The sequence below is a fragment of the Vidua chalybeata genome, chromosome 1, assembly GCF_026979565.1.
Source record: "Vidua chalybeata isolate OUT-0048 chromosome 1, bVidCha1 merged haplotype, whole genome shotgun sequence".
Taxonomy (NCBI): domain Eukaryota; kingdom Metazoa; phylum Chordata; class Aves; order Passeriformes; family Viduidae; genus Vidua; species Vidua chalybeata.
In genome coordinates this window covers 68,263,150-68,278,780 of record NC_071530.1, presented here as the reverse complement: position 1 = coordinate 68,278,780, position 15,631 = coordinate 68,263,150, and the positions used below count along the sequence as shown (strand labels likewise).

The 15,631-nt window shown below is 38.6% G+C and overlaps 1 protein-coding gene across 4 annotated transcripts in view; it reads right to left on the bottom strand.

The window, feature by feature from the left end:
* The window catches only part of LYRM4 (LYR motif containing 4), an 86,205-nt gene that overhangs the window by 43,703 nt on the left and 26,871 nt on the right, over window positions 1-15,631 (bottom strand). For 2 of the 4 annotated variants that reach the window (XR_008434915.1, XR_008434922.1), the window contains exons 3-4: window positions 1,908-1,987; window positions 1,010-1,168 (exon numbers count right to left, since the gene is read on the bottom strand). The exons of the other annotated variants lie outside the window; for them this stretch is intronic. The gene's annotated coding sequence lies outside the window, so the exon portion shown is untranslated. The remainder of the gene's footprint in view (window positions 1-1,009; window positions 1,169-1,907; window positions 1,988-15,631) is intronic. 4 annotated transcript variants of the gene reach the window in all.

The window sequence follows — 15,631 nt, the reverse complement described above, 5'->3', positions numbered from 1 at the left end:
TATTTAAACCACGTTAGGGGCAGAAACTTGGAGGAATTTCATAGCCAGACACAGAAAATTACTGTCAATAACCAAAATAATTTTTTCTAAAACTACAGAAAATTTGCTGCAGCTGTAGAACACTGTTGAAGTGTTCAATGAAGCTCAAATAGTAAGAATAAAAAGTTCTTGGATTCAAAGAATGCTCCAGTCCTGCAAGTGTCTTGACACAGCAAGATAAGTAAAATTAATGAGAGCATGACTTATAAAGGGCATCACAGAAAGAAACTCCCAAAAACCAAAACTACAACAAAACCCATCCAAACCCCACAAACAATCCAGCTCTAGCAAAAGCAGAAAAACCTGAAAAATGCTATCAAATTCCATAAGAATTAACTGCAATGTGCCATCAATAAAATTAACACATCAAATTTTGTTTACAAAATATCACTTGCTCCTTACATACACATAGTATAAAGAGATATGCTGACAAACTGATATATAAAATAACAGCAAACACTTTAAGATCCTCTTAGTGCAAGGAAAACTAAATTGGCAGAAAAAAAGGTAGGTTCAATTTTCTACAGAGGCATAATATACTTTACTTGTACTCAATAATCAGGCTAGACAGATATCTAATGCCCAACTGCACATCCTTTGATAAGGAGTACAGAAACCTCAGGGACACAACATTGTATGGAGGCAAAATTCAGGCCCCTTCTGACTGAGGTCAAGTGAAAACCATCTTTACACATGAGATCAGTTGGAGAATGAATAACATTTCCAGCATGACACTATGTGTGCAGTGGTAATTATAAGATACTGTTCATTCTTCCACCAGTACAGTTTACAATGCTTCAATTTCCTTATTCACAGTATCTCAAATGATGCAAACTCTCTAAAGCAAAGCAGAAAATCTAAAAGGCACTTCCTAACTCTAAGATATATTCATGACACCCCACACCAAAAAGCATTTTCATATTAAGTGTGCAGTAAACCAACTTTGTTTTATGTACAACTGTAGAATTACCTATTTTAAAAAAAGGAGAATCCAAGACAACAGGTAAAGATAAAAAGCAAAAAAGATGTTCTGTGTGACTGAAGTAAGTGGCAGAACCAGAATTAAGAGGTAAATTTTCAAAAATTCTTGTCTTGACTATCTCATAACCTTTGCAAGTTTCTTGGATATCTGAAAAAGAATAAGCATAAATACACATTGCTTTAACACTCGGTTACAGGGCAAAAGGACTATACCATTTTACCCTTGCTAAGTTTCATTAACACTACTTAAATGTTCTCTTTAATTTCAGGACAGACCTTTATTCTGCTGTCATGTTCTTCTAGCCATGACATTGCTCTCCTTGCACCCTTTTTTTTCACTAAATGGTGACTACCACTAAGTATGAATTACTGCAAAAATATCTACAGTTGATCTTGTGTGTCAGAAGCACTGTCCTTACACGTGTGTTTCAATCTTTCAAATGAAAAGACTATGCCAGCAAGTATTTGTACCATGAGTAAAAAAATCCTCAAACTGTTTATTAAGAGGAATGTTACAACAACACCTCTTTGTGCCTTGTAGTTAAGTGCTCAAAAACAGCTTCGAAAGAAATGTGTTCCCATGAGAAAGGGCTCCAAAGCAAACACATTACTATCTTACAATGATTTTGAAAATTCTGGGGAGAAGAATGCATGACATGCCTTAGCCATTGTTTTCTAAAATATTTTTGATGAAATTAATGTCTGAGTTTAGCTGATGGTTAATGCAATCAAATACTAGCACTAGTAATTCGTAAAGATACCAAAGCCACAAAATACTGAAAACAATCAAAACCCCCTAATACATATTTTAGATAGAAAAAATATCTGAATCTTGCACAATATCCCTACAAAAATAATGAAATCACTAAACACGGTAGGACTGTTACATAGTTTGGACTTATGGTTCGAGGTCTCAAAAAGGCTGTAATGTAGAACTGTCATGTCCTTCATTCCTCTGTTGTGGTACCTGTGGGAACAAGAAGTTCATCACACAGGGAGCCAAGAAAGGACACTCCACGTGCAAAATACAATGTGGTACTGACATCCTCTTCATCCTTCTCACCTGTGCATGGTACAGGCTTCAGCATCCCATGCCTGAGCCCTGGGATACAGACACACTCACTGGCTCTAACTGTAGACTAACAACTTGCTCCCTATTCCCTCCAGAGAAGTGCTGGAGAGAGGAGAAGTGGGACCATGCGAGGATTGCAGCCTTCTGCGGGGCAGGGAAGAAGGAAAATTGCCAAGGTAGAGGGAGCAGCCCCCTGAATTGTGTAGTCACTGCTTTGTACTTTTGGTATCATTCATTGTCACATGCAGTTGGAATTGCTTTGCTGCCTATCTTGTACCACCTGATCCATAACTGGAAGCTTCCAGCATTTTATTTCAGTTAGTAACAAATGGTAGAAACAAGCCAAAATGCATATATTGATCTACAGCACAAGAGGACAGTCTGCTAACAAGGACAGACTAAGTATTTCTAGAAACCACAAGTTTAGTGCATTTTTTGTACTTGCTACGAGGCAATGAAACGCTTAATTCTAAATATATAGCATCACAATCCAAACAAGTCTTTGAAAAGTGGTATTTCCATTCCTGCCTCCCAAAATTGCCTGTTGCTTTCACAAGCAGATGAACAATAATGGCTTTTAAAACAGGCAAATACCTCCTAAGTGTGAATCACATCTAAAACACCTAAAAATGAAAAAAATCTTGTTTCTAAAAGTGGCCTAGTATATCAACACAGTATAGCACAGATTCTTATTAAGGGTGTGATTTTTATCTCAATGGGATATTGGAAGCAGCATTTTATTATGATTTGGGTCACAATCTCCTGAATGTGATAACAAAAAAAGGGAAACTAATGCAAGAAATGCCATGAGCTCCTTCTCCTCTTCTTGGGTTTTTTGGTACTTGCTGTGTTACTTGATCCAAAACCAATACAAATGTGACCCAGAGACTGGCAGAACAGCCACTTGGATCAGAGCAGACATGGTTTCCTATTTTGGATTTACAGTCTTGCCTCTTACAGAAATATTCTTTTGACCCTAAGTTGCTCTTCTGACTGTTTGTTGTTGTTGGCTTTTTGGTTTTTGTTTTTTTTTTTTTTAATAGTTCTTCTTTTTAAACATGGATTGAAGAAAAATAAGGTTCAAGATTAAGGTTTAAAATCATCTGGAGGCGGATGAGCACATACATAGAGCACCGGAAAGAAAGGAGAGCAGAGCATCCAAATAAGGACAGATTACTCACAGCCATTAAAGACATGAGAAGAATTGCAAGAGCAACTCCAGCAGAGATAAAATCTCTGTATGCAGTCTTCTTTATTATGAGGATTAAATATACAAAAAATATGTGAATGTATACAGCTTTATTTGCTTTTCATTTCCATTGATCCCAGGATTAACAGTCATGCCATGAAACCAAACATAAAATTCCAGTGGACCATATAATGCAGGACTTGATAACCTGCCTTATCTGTTCAAATCGCTAGCATCTCCACATCAGAAATACATGCAAATGGTTCTTTTAATATAGAATTATTTCAAGAACAGATACTGCTTAAATGGATCTCAGTGACCCAGAATTTCCATTTCCCCCCTCAACGTGACTTCTACCAACTGTCCTGCTTATCCAACACTATAAAAAAAAAGAAGACAAATAGCAATCTGAAATGCCCTTATTTTCACTCCAATCAAATGGCACTGAAAGACTCATTGTGTTGAATCATGATATGAAGTTGTCAGTTCTTTAAAAATTTTACATGGGACTGGGAAATATTTAATGGTTTTTACTACAGAAGTGTTCTGACAGCTGTGAATACCAGTCTTTAGAGACTGAGAGTAGTAAAGAGAGGAGCATTTATAAATAATGTAATAATATCATAGGTTAAAATTCAAGACAGATTATCACAGTCAAATCTAGTCAAGTCTTACTTTCTGAGCAAGGGAGATGAAACCTTCTATTATTTACCACAATAAGACACATTCTACCTAGAAATTTTTAAAAAACACTGATTTAAAAAAATCCAAGATGTTTGCTGCAGTGATTTTTTTAAATCACTGAATTCATATCTCATGCTGGGATATCCCACATTGCGCATTTTGAGGTATGATTGTAATAGTCAGGGTAAAATTGGTATATGGAATTGGAAAGTTTTGCAAGAGTAGCAGGATTTTAAAATGTTACATCTAGGCTAATAAGTGTTAAATACATGCCATTTGGCATCTGAAAGAGGACTGATTCACAAATGCTATTACAATTCATACAGCACTTCGGAAGTCCTGGGGTAATGGCAACTCATGTAAATTGCCAAGAACTGGCAAGGATAATAGGTTTTACTTTTGCTCCTTTATCAAAATCCTTCAAACTAGCTTACCACTTCTTCACAGTTGAGATCTACGGGAAAACTAAGGGAAATTCTCTCTCAACCACAGGAGCTTTTATCTAAATAACTCAAGTCCAATTATTAATTTAGTTGAAAAAAATCATGCTACCCAAAGGGTTATTTGACTATTCACTCCTGTTGCTACAGTTAATACATGAAGTATTATGAATCAAAGCTGGACTTTGGAAGACTTCATGTCTCTATGTGTGAAAGTCAAGTTTGCAAAACAAATTCCAGATCCTACCATCATGTGATGTAGACTCTGATCTTTTCAAAGCACAGTCTAACTACCCATTACAGTAGAAACTCACACACAAACACTTCATTATGTAATTTACAAAGCAACAGTCTGATCATGTCTCACAATGATTCACAGCAGTGCTAACCTATCTCAGAAACTGCAAGCTCAAACCACAGCAGGCTTCATAATCAAGCTTTTTGAAGTGTTTCAGGTCAGTAACATCATTCCAGCTCAGGACCATTCTGCTTTTAAGTAGCTGTGTTGCATTCCTCGTGCTGGAAATTAGTTTCTTGTGGCAGCAGCAGGATATATAAACTAAAATGTGTATGTCTTACGTAAAAAGCCATGGACAGTTATTGATCAGGAATGATCTCCTGTCACATGCCTGCATGGTAGCTGGGAGAAACTCCACACACTGCAGAAGTGATGGCTTTTCTCACTTAAGTTCATCAAACATGCTGGCACTGTGGTATGCATCCTACCAGCACCATATGATCCATGGCTGAGAGCAGACATCAAGAGCAGTTAAAAATAAGAAACTACAAGCAATAACCAAGCAGGTGAAATGTTATGGCTGAAGATCATCATCTGTTGTTTTCAATTACTGAAGTAGACTTAGCACAGGTATGCAACACTAGGTAATATCAAAACCGTCCACATGTCCTATCAATTCTGCTTGCCATGGAGTTTGAAGGTCGGCAGAATACAGCTGCATGCATTTCAGAGCTGGAACTACCTTTGTAAAACATCTTTTGTTGCTCCTAATTTCCAATCAATTGCATGTGGGCAAGAGGATGTATCCCACTGAACATATGTTAGCTGACTACACTCGTAAGTAGTGGAATATTCATGCCAGTAATTTTCTTCTCTATCGAGACTGATTTCTTTAGCAGCAATGAATGCCACGGGCACTGAGCAGTAAATGCCTGCATGTAGCTAGAGACATGCACACGTGTCTGTGCATGACACTTTAGGTAAGAAATTTTGGGCCTCAGGGAAAGACAGTGCAAGAAGATGATGGACCAGGAGGGTGGAGATGGGGAAATCTGAAGCCAGCTAAGGTGTTGGAAACCAAATAAAGATGGTTGGTCCAGGCTGGGCCTTTGAAACAGCAGAGGCCTGAGCTACCAGTTATGCTGAGGAACATTAACTATTACTTTGTGCCCACAGTCAAGAAAACCATATCTAGCCCCACACCTAAAAGTCTGGCCCATCATGACCCTATCATGTGATCCAGTTACAGAGTCTTAAGATACATCTTTATTTCTTAAAAAAGAGTAGATATGATACACACAGCTGCACCACTACAGACAGAAAGCTGACATTTTAGACAGACTGTGTGATTTTGAAAAGGAGGATGTTGCATCTGGAAGCTCATGCAAAATTGCCCTGAGTCTCTCTCAGTCACATTTCAGGGAGAATCATGATGACAACACTCTGCTGGGCTTTATTTACCTCCAATACAGCAGATCTACCAGTAGCATGCTAAGCATAAATTTGCACTCATACAAGAAACAAACAACACTTTTCTGAAAGCTGCAAAAGATGTGTAGGACCCAAACTACAACTGCCTCACTGTGGTGAGCTGTGATTTGTCATTTTTAAAAATAAAACACAGTACTGTGGGTATTCAATGTTTCTCCCTATGTCTAAGAGAAACTCATTTAGCTGTACTACAGCTACAATCCTAAAATCACTATGCTAAAATGAGCTAAGCATTGCATGTTTAGAAGTAACAGTCTTTAAGAACTGAAGAGGCTGAATTTAAACTATGTTTGGATGAAAATTAAGAAAGGAAATACAAGTTTCCAACAATTCTGCAATAAAATAGGCTATAAATTTATTCCCTTTATTGAAGAGACTCAGGAAAGCATCACTATAAAAATATGTTACAATGAGAAGGAAATGGCATTTAAAACTGTTTCACTTCCTACTTAGGGCAGACGTCAGAGCAGGAGGAGCAAGCATGGAGGAAGAAGAGTGCTTGAAGAAAAGAATAAAAGCACAGTAGCTGGTACTTCTCAGCTATAACATTATCAGCCTGCTGAGAGCAATTACAATAGCACAGACAGCACTTGCTTTATTGTGACCTTACTGAATTAAGTCTGAGGAAAAAAACTGTGAGATTCAGCAGGGAATTTATTAGAAAATTTTAATACCAACTTAAATTTGATCCAAAGGCCTCAATATTAAAGGTCATATCCATTACTATACTGTGGGAAACCTTGGATCTCTCTGTTCTTATGTTCTACTCTTTCTCAGTTTTGTTTTCTTTCGTAAGAGTAGGTCAGGCTCTCCTCTCAGCCTCACAGCACTCTGTATTACAGGTACAAGATTGCTATTTACATTTTAAAAAGCTTTAGCCAGCAAGTCAAATAAAGAACTTTAAAAAAAAAAAAAATGAAAAAAAAAAATCAAAATCAAGCAGCACTGATGAAACTTATGAGCTATGCAGCTGGATTTAACTACCTTACAAGGATATAAAAATATGTGACCTGATCTAGATTGAATTATCTGTCGCTACTTCCAGATCAATGGTCCTCCTGTCAGGGTGCCAGGTATGAACTGACTGCTGACTTGCACATAATAGCGTAAGTTGTGTAGTGGTTTTTAAAAATAAATTCCTAACTGTAGACTGTTACAAACATTTGAAATTAGAAGTACCATCACTGAATTCTCATCAGCTGAGCTTCACTGTTCTAGTGGAAGGTGTCCCTGACCATGGCAGGGGGGTTGGATTGGAACTAGATGGTCTTTAAGGTCCCTTCAAACCCAAACCATTCTGTTATTCTATGAAAAGCTCCTTGTTTGTCTGTGGCGATAGTTACTTGGCACTTCTTAAGCCACATCACTACTCTGCCCAAAGCTTTCTGCTTTACAACATGAGATGCATATGCTAAGCACCTAAGAAAAATATAAAGTGCACTGTGAAGCTCCACAGTGCTCTTCAGCTTCCTGGAAGGAACTATTTCCTGAAGGAAGATTTGCAGCATAAAGTTACTCTCCTTTTAGATGAAGATATAGGAAAGAATAGAATCACAGATGGTCTGTACTTTACCAAAAGATGAAAAAGACCACAAGTTCTACTTTTACACTGTATTGATCTTATTCAAATATGAACTGAGGGAAAAAGCTCATGCTCTTGAATCCTTAAATAATTTTGTAGCTTTCATTCTTGTGACTTCCAGAGTACCTTGAGTTCTCTAGTCAGCATAAATGTGTGAACACAAGTCCAGATACTTGCTTTCAATCTGCTCAGCTACCCTCTGAACAAAAGAGTCATCCTCTCTTTTTAGCCTATGAGACTATACATTATGGATATTAATTACACTCCTTACTTTCTCAGTAGCCCCACTCAATGTAGGATGTTTGAGAAAAGGAAGAAGGTTGAAACACAAGTTTCCTGTACCAGGCCCACTTATATTTGAAAACACATCCCACCTGATGACCTGGTAGCAACTATTTCAGTCTTCCTCCAAAGTACCGGAAAACCTGAACTAGTTTTACTTACACTTTGGGCTATGATGGCATTAAATATATTTGTGGAGAACAGTGAATAAAAATAATTTTTTCAGAACTCAATTCATACAAGATTTTATGTTCTTCATGCTAATAGCCTGTGCCAAGGTTTTGGTAGAGGAGAGACTAAAGGAGTAGCTTCTTTAAGAAGGTGCCAGAAGCTTCCCACCGTGTCTGAGATGCCAATGCCAGCTGGCTCCAAGAGAGACCTGACACTGGTCAAGGTCAGCAGCAGTGGTAGTGCCCCTGGGATATTTAAGCAGGAGGAGAAAAAAAAGAAAACCTTCACAATTGCATCTAGGAGAGAGGAATAAGAGTATGTGAGGTGAACAGCTCTGCAGACACCCAGGTCAGTGCAGAAGGAGGGACAGGAAGTGCTACAGGTGCTGGAGCCGAGACGCTCTCACAGCCTGGGATGCAGACGATGGTGATGCAGCTGTGCCCCTGCAGCCCAGGGGGTCCATGGTGGAGCACAGATCCTCCTGCAGCCTGTGGAGGACCCCACACTGGAGCAGGTGGATGCCTGAAGGAGGCTGGAACCCTAGGGGAAGCAGGCTCTCATCAGGACATCTGGACTGGTGGAGAGGAACATGTTTGCTGGCAGGATTTGTGACCTCGTGAGGAACACAAGCTGGAGCAGTCTGTTCCTGATGGACTACACCCCATAGGAAAGACTCACACTGGAGAAGTTCATAAAAGACTGTCTCCTGCAGGAGGGGCCTCATGGTGAAGCAGGGCAAGAGTGTGAGGAGCCCCCTTTGAGGACAAGGGAGCAGCAGAGATGATGTATGATGAACTGACTGCAGCCTGCATTTCCCAGCCTCTGCACAGAGGAGGTAGAGAAAATTGGGAGTAATTTTAAGCCTCAGAAGAAGTGAGGAGTGGAAGTAAACAATTTTTAAGGTTTAGTTTAATTTTTCATTAGCCTTCTCTGATTTGATTGGTAATAAATTATACTAATTTCTCCAATATGAGTCTGGTTTGCCCATGAGGGTAATTGGTGAGTGATTTCTCCCTGACTTATCCTAACTCATGAACCTTTCATTGTATTTTCTCTCCCCTGTCTAGCTGAGGAGATAGAGCAGCTTTGGTGGGCACTTGGGGTCCAGTCAAGGTCAAACAACCACACAGCCACACGAAACTTAGTTTCTTACATACCTCAAGAACCTTAGTAGGTTTGAGGCCAAAAGCACAAATAGAATTTGAATGCTGCTGAAAGGTCACAATTTCTTAAAGACTTGTGTTCGTTCACACATTCATACACTGACACAAGTTAACCTTTCTAGACATGGATGTGAATGACCTCTAGCTCAGAACCTGTGCAGCAGAGTCTGGACTGATGTGGCAGACCAGCTGCACTATGGGATGTCTGCTTTTGAACCTAAATATCACTTATTCACACAAGCAACCTACTGCAAAGCCCTCTACATGCAACGTGAAGGTACTTAATCTGCCACGCTAAAGAAAGTGCCAATGGATTACTCTCGTGAATTGCTTTACCCTTCAAAAAAGATTGATTACACACACTTGCTTTAAATGCAATTGGATTTGGTAACTACTGTAATTTTGTTGAATAGCTGTTTCTGATCAGTCTTGTCTCATTCAAAAAAGGTGGGAGCAGTTTAATTTATGACCTATGACATTTGCAAGAAGTCAACAAAATGGCTGCCAGACTAAATTGGAATATTTAATACTTAGTCTTTTCAAATAAAGTCCAGTCTTGATGTTCCTGGTGTTCACACTGGTTTTCACTTACTTAGAAAACAGCATCATCTTCTTTCTTCACCTCTCATTAGGCAAAGTTTTTAGTTCCTATACTGTCTTGGATGTAGCCCATAAAACATGGTAAGACTGACACAATGGTGTCAGCATCCTGCCAGCTTTCTGTCTGTGCAGATTTCCTTCTTCAGAATACTGCTCCTTGGGTTTAAAGGAGACAGGGAACAGAGCGAGGCAGATGATGGAGGTATATGTTGTAAGACTTGGACTATCATGCCTTAATTCCTACTGTAAGCATATTTTGTGAACTTGGGCAAATAATTTGTTTTCCTGTGCACCCAAGTCTTTAAACATATGCTTATATTTAAACAGAGCTACCCTCCGCTCCTTCATTTCCACCTCAATATCTTAAGAACACTGGCAAAATGCACCATCAAAATCAGGATGCCTTGATCTCCCACAGCTCACTGCTACTTCTGCAGAGCAGCAGTAGAACTGGTAATTCTTTCTGTCCTGTCTTGCCTCTACAGCTGAGAAAATGGAAAAAGTCCCAGCCCTGACAATTCCCTGGGGATGACACAACAAATCTATGAGCACTGTCACAGTCACAAAATTATTAGTAATAAAACAAGCAGTTTGAAAAGACTTACTCCCCTTTTCTTCCCATAAAACATATCCTACATGTGATAAAGGTATGTTACTGTCAATGGGCCAGTTCTGCAGTATTAGTTGACAGCATGACTTTGCATACCATTTTTTTTCACCTCTTCCCCCATGAGTATACATACATCATTTTAAAAGCAATTTACAACTTGTCAAAGTGCTTAAGGAGACTCTTAAAAATCTAATGTATGAAGTTAACCATTGCTATGATTTATTATTGAAGTTCCACAGTTATAACTTGACAATTAAGAAATATTGATAAATATAAACACATTATTGATGTCAATTAAAAAGCACAAGATTGATTAACCTCCCAGAGGTATACTGGCATGAGCAGTTAAGAGAGTAATCACTCCCACTAAGTATTCACTACTGGCAAATGTGCATAGAAATTAGACTTCTGTGAGACAAGAAATATTTTCATTTAAAATTAAGATAATTTGAACACAGAACCAAAGTACTGGGTCAACAACAAAATCAAGAGAATTATAAACAAGATCTGTATTAATGTGAAAGGCTGATTAGGTCATATAATGCTCTCATTAACCACACACTTGGGTGAAAATATGGTTAAGAATTATCAAAGCTACTGCTCAGCAAGTCAATTATGCTCACTGAAGAAAAACTATGAATGTATTACTTAGCCACTACACTGCAATATTAATATATGCCTTGATGAGGGGCAGGACCTTATTTTTACAACATAAACAGCAGATTTTTTTTAAACTATGCATTTATGCATTTTCTACTGGTGACAAAATTATAAAGATGAGTTCAAAACTCTGCTTAGTAATGCTTCACTTCCTGCCAAGCCAACAGCCAAGGAAGGACATTCAGGCAGCACATACCTCAGAGGGGAAACATGTATTTGACATACCTCAGAAAGCAACAGGAAACAGTCAAACTGTGATTTAACTGTGACTGTAAGAGTTTGGGCTCCTTCTTTCTTCTTTTTACTTGCTTTCAGAATTAATGTACTGGCATAATGCCTGTCACAAAGATGAAGGGCACTGCAGTTGTAGCTCTTAATGGCCAAAAAAAACCCAGGCTCACCTCAGAAAGCCCAAAGCTAAAGACAGCAGCAATGCACCAAGTACCAAGGAGACTGCGTAAACACTAATTAAACTTCACTCTACACTCTTGTCTAGAAAACAGCTTTCCCTACCTAAACTTCCAAGGGCCTGATCAGACACACTGCTATTAGAGTCTAGCAACTTTCCTCCCTAAGCCTGGCCTTCATCACAACTTCATGGATCAAATGCATTTCCCTCAAATACAAGCAGCTTACTACAGAGACACTAGACAGAATCTGAATTACTGCTGAGTATAAAAAAGACAAAATTGTAAAATAACACATCAATGATAAAGCTTCTTTGCCTGAAAGAGCTTTTATGTGAAGGTCACATATATGTTTATTGTCAAAATAAAAGTAGATCACTGTGAATTTACCTGGTTGCAAATTCAGTCAAATGGTATTGGTGACAGAGACCATGTTTGGTCTATGATAACCCACAGGGGTATTCAGTGGGTGCCCAGAAGATTACAATATATGCAGACATACCAGACACAAAGGAATATTAATAGGGTTGTTTCTTTTTTAAGTAACTGTTTTTTTCAGAGTTTTGTAAAATGACACTTAATGTTGGTGGATTGAATAAACAGCTTTCATTTTGACAAGCAATTTTAAAGTAAGAAAGCAAGTGTCACCTTTGAAACTGGAAGAGTTTTAGTGACAACCAACAGAAGCACAAAGATAATAAGATGGGCAAATATTAATCAGTCATGAAGCCATGATTCTTAGAGCAAATAAGGCAAATGGAGGTCTTTGCAGACTGCCCTTATCTTGAGAATGAAGAAAAGAATAAATTCTTTAGACCTGAAAAGCCATCTGTGAAATAAACAAATTAAAAAAGCATCTGATTTAGAGTGGTAGGGGAAATTTTAAAACATATTTTCAGTGTGCTGTGGGGAGAAGCAATGTTCATCTGAAAGGCCAGAAAAGGAGGAGCTAAAATGCCTCCTCTTCCCTCTGTAAGCTGGAAATGGAAAAACTCTGGAATTTTCCTCTGTAAATGGAAAAGCAGAAATTATAATATGCTGAGACTAATGATTGAGCATGGGGTTGGGGGGGGAAATGTCATTAAAAAACCCATTTTACCACAGCTATGGGACCAGGTGACTTGTCAGACAGCAAGGGTACCAATACCAACATTGTCATCCTGAATTACAGACTGCAGTTCAAGGGCAGCAGAACACAGTCCTGGGGATCAGAGGCACCAGACAAATATGTTAAAGCTCCTCCCAGAGGGAAGTGTGCCTGCTCAGTTGCAGTGCCAATGAATCTGACAGTGTCTCCTTCCAATGAGCAGTAGAAAATCAGGATGGAAAGTTTTCACACCAAGGAAAAAAGAAATAAAACTACAACAGATTAAAAAGCAACCAACAAACAGTGAGAGATCAAGAGATCACCATTTCAGTAACAGCACTTTTGTCTCTCTCCCTTTTTTAGAAGTCCTTAAAACAGCAATCCCTCTAATTTCCTTAAGGTCTAACTGTATTTAAAACTTGTTTACCCCTGAGAAGGGACTCTCACGAGAGATCAATATTCTGATGTGAATGTAAGTCACAATACAGACACAAGGCTTTTACAAGGTTATACATTTCATAAATAATATGCAAGATTGCCATACTTCTCCTTTTCCTATTCAGTAAAAAAGAGAACCTCCACAAATGTTCTACTCTGCAGGAGACATCACACAGCAAGGAAGACAAGAAGCTGTTCAAAGGTTAATACACTTCAATTCAAGAAACTCAATTTTCAAACCATCCCTCATTGGGCACCATTGCAAATCTGATTGACAGGCATCAAAGCAAGATGACACAGTCAGATTAGAAACACAGCAGAAGTAATTTCCTCTGTGATCAAAACTAAAGCACTTATTTCTACCTTCCCTGTCTTGACAGTATTTTTTATTTGTACTAAGCCACACACACACATTTCCTGTTACCTCATTTAGAAAAGCCTCCTTGAAGTTTTGTTGCAACAGCCACCCCTAAGAACCATATCCATTTACACCCTGGGCTGAAACCCTTGGGCCACCAAACACAGCTAAGCAGAAAGCACAAAGGGGCAAATGGCAGAGGGACACATCTGCCTGAAAATATGATATTTTCTTGTTTCTGAAGCTTTCTTCAGCACAGAATGGTTAATGCTCCTAACCATTTCAAGGAGCTACTGACCAGCCAGGCTGGTAAAACTTACTCTTTTCCATGTGGAAGTTTACACTTAGCATATGCTTTATTGGATGTGACATATTGCCACGCCGAGTTGCTCACTAGAAAGTAAGTCCTTCTCCTGTCCTTCAGACAGCCTTCATCTGTGCAGAACATCAGGTGCTCACAGCTCTGGATGTATTATATAACTACTGTTACTATTTATGATAAGGCCCCAGCCTCACTGGATTAGCCATTAAATACATGCAACAAAAATAATGACAGTTCTTTATGACAGATAATTACAGTATTTTAAATGCATTGGCCAACACTCAGCAGTCTTTATTTTTAGGAAAGGTTACTGCATACATCAAATGCTGTGTTTTACCCTAAGCTCTTAGACAAAGCCTCATTCTACCTCTGAATCGCCTCTGCTGGCAGCCTAAAGGTTATTTTCAATGCACAGTCTACTTTGGAATTTAATACTGCAGACAGAACCTGCCATTTGTAGTTTAGTCAGCAGAATGAACAGCAGCAAATCACTTGTGAAAACACAATCTTGTTCTCCATCAGGAGAGTTAAATGAAAGCCTAAGGAGTAACACTGCTCTGGAGACTCACACAGGTGTAACCTGGAGAGCCATGCCACCTGAAGACGAGTAAAATGTCTATTACACTTCCTGCACCCTCAGATGCCAGAAATTAAGCTGAAATGACAGCTCTGGCTTTTGGCATCTGTTCCAATGTTGCACATCTCCAAAGCTAGCCTACATGCCAAGATGAAAAAGGTATTTGGAAAAGCTGGCCAAAGCAGACCTCACTGCAAACAAGTTCTGTGAAGGGACAAGCTCTGATTCAGCTAGGTTTCTGTTTAAATTTACCAAACCTTTTTCAAAGTCACTCCTATGACACCTTTTTCTTTGTTCCTTCTCCTTTTCAACCCCCAAAACCTTATGGATATTTACTGCATGTAAAATATATTTACTCTCCTACTGAAATAAAAAACTCTGAAAAATAGCTCTTAATGTACTGTTTCCCAATTTCAATTTGAAGCTTTCTTTTGTTTACTGCAAGACAGTAAACAAAATGTTTTACATTCCTTCACCTGCACCTGTGTCTCTTTCTAAGTCAAGAGCTCTGAATTTTAATATATGTTAAGGATTTCCGTTGTCTTCCTTAATCATATGCTTCCCGGTAGGTTACTCTTATTAAGTATTTGAAGTTTTCAAACCACTTGTGAGATAAAGGCAACATGAACATAACAAAAGGGTTTAAATTACCTCAAGGAAAAGAAAATACCTAAAAATATCACCCCAAAGAGCTTTGAAATTTTAAAAAAATTAAAATGAAAACCACCAACAAACACAGAAAATGCCCCCAGTGGCTTCTAAACCCTGAGTCAGCTGATTTGAATTCAGTTTGTGGCTTTGCCACAAGCTTCCAGCAAAATTTTGGTAATTGCAGGTAAGGAACCAAACAAGCTAGAACTCATGATGTGGTAAAGCAATTAAAAACTGACTACCAGTACTGCAACAGGCTAGGAGCAAGAGAAATGCAAGAGGCTCATGCCACATATTCTCTACATTCTAGCTGCCAATCCAAGGATTTAGAAGTGTATAGGTAATTCATGGATATCGTACAGTGATTTGATAAAACTGTTTTACCAGGATATTTGTCCATTTTTGATTATGCCACTCACTCCCGCTCTTCTACTGTGAATGAAGCATTTGAAAACTTTACTGTTTCTACGCTTGCTTTAAGTGGCATAGCTAAATGGCCATAGAGGTGGTGTAATGTCAGCTCTATCCTGGCTGGAAAATGATGTCCAACTGTAATAAATAAAAATACATGGCACAAGTGAAAGCCCCA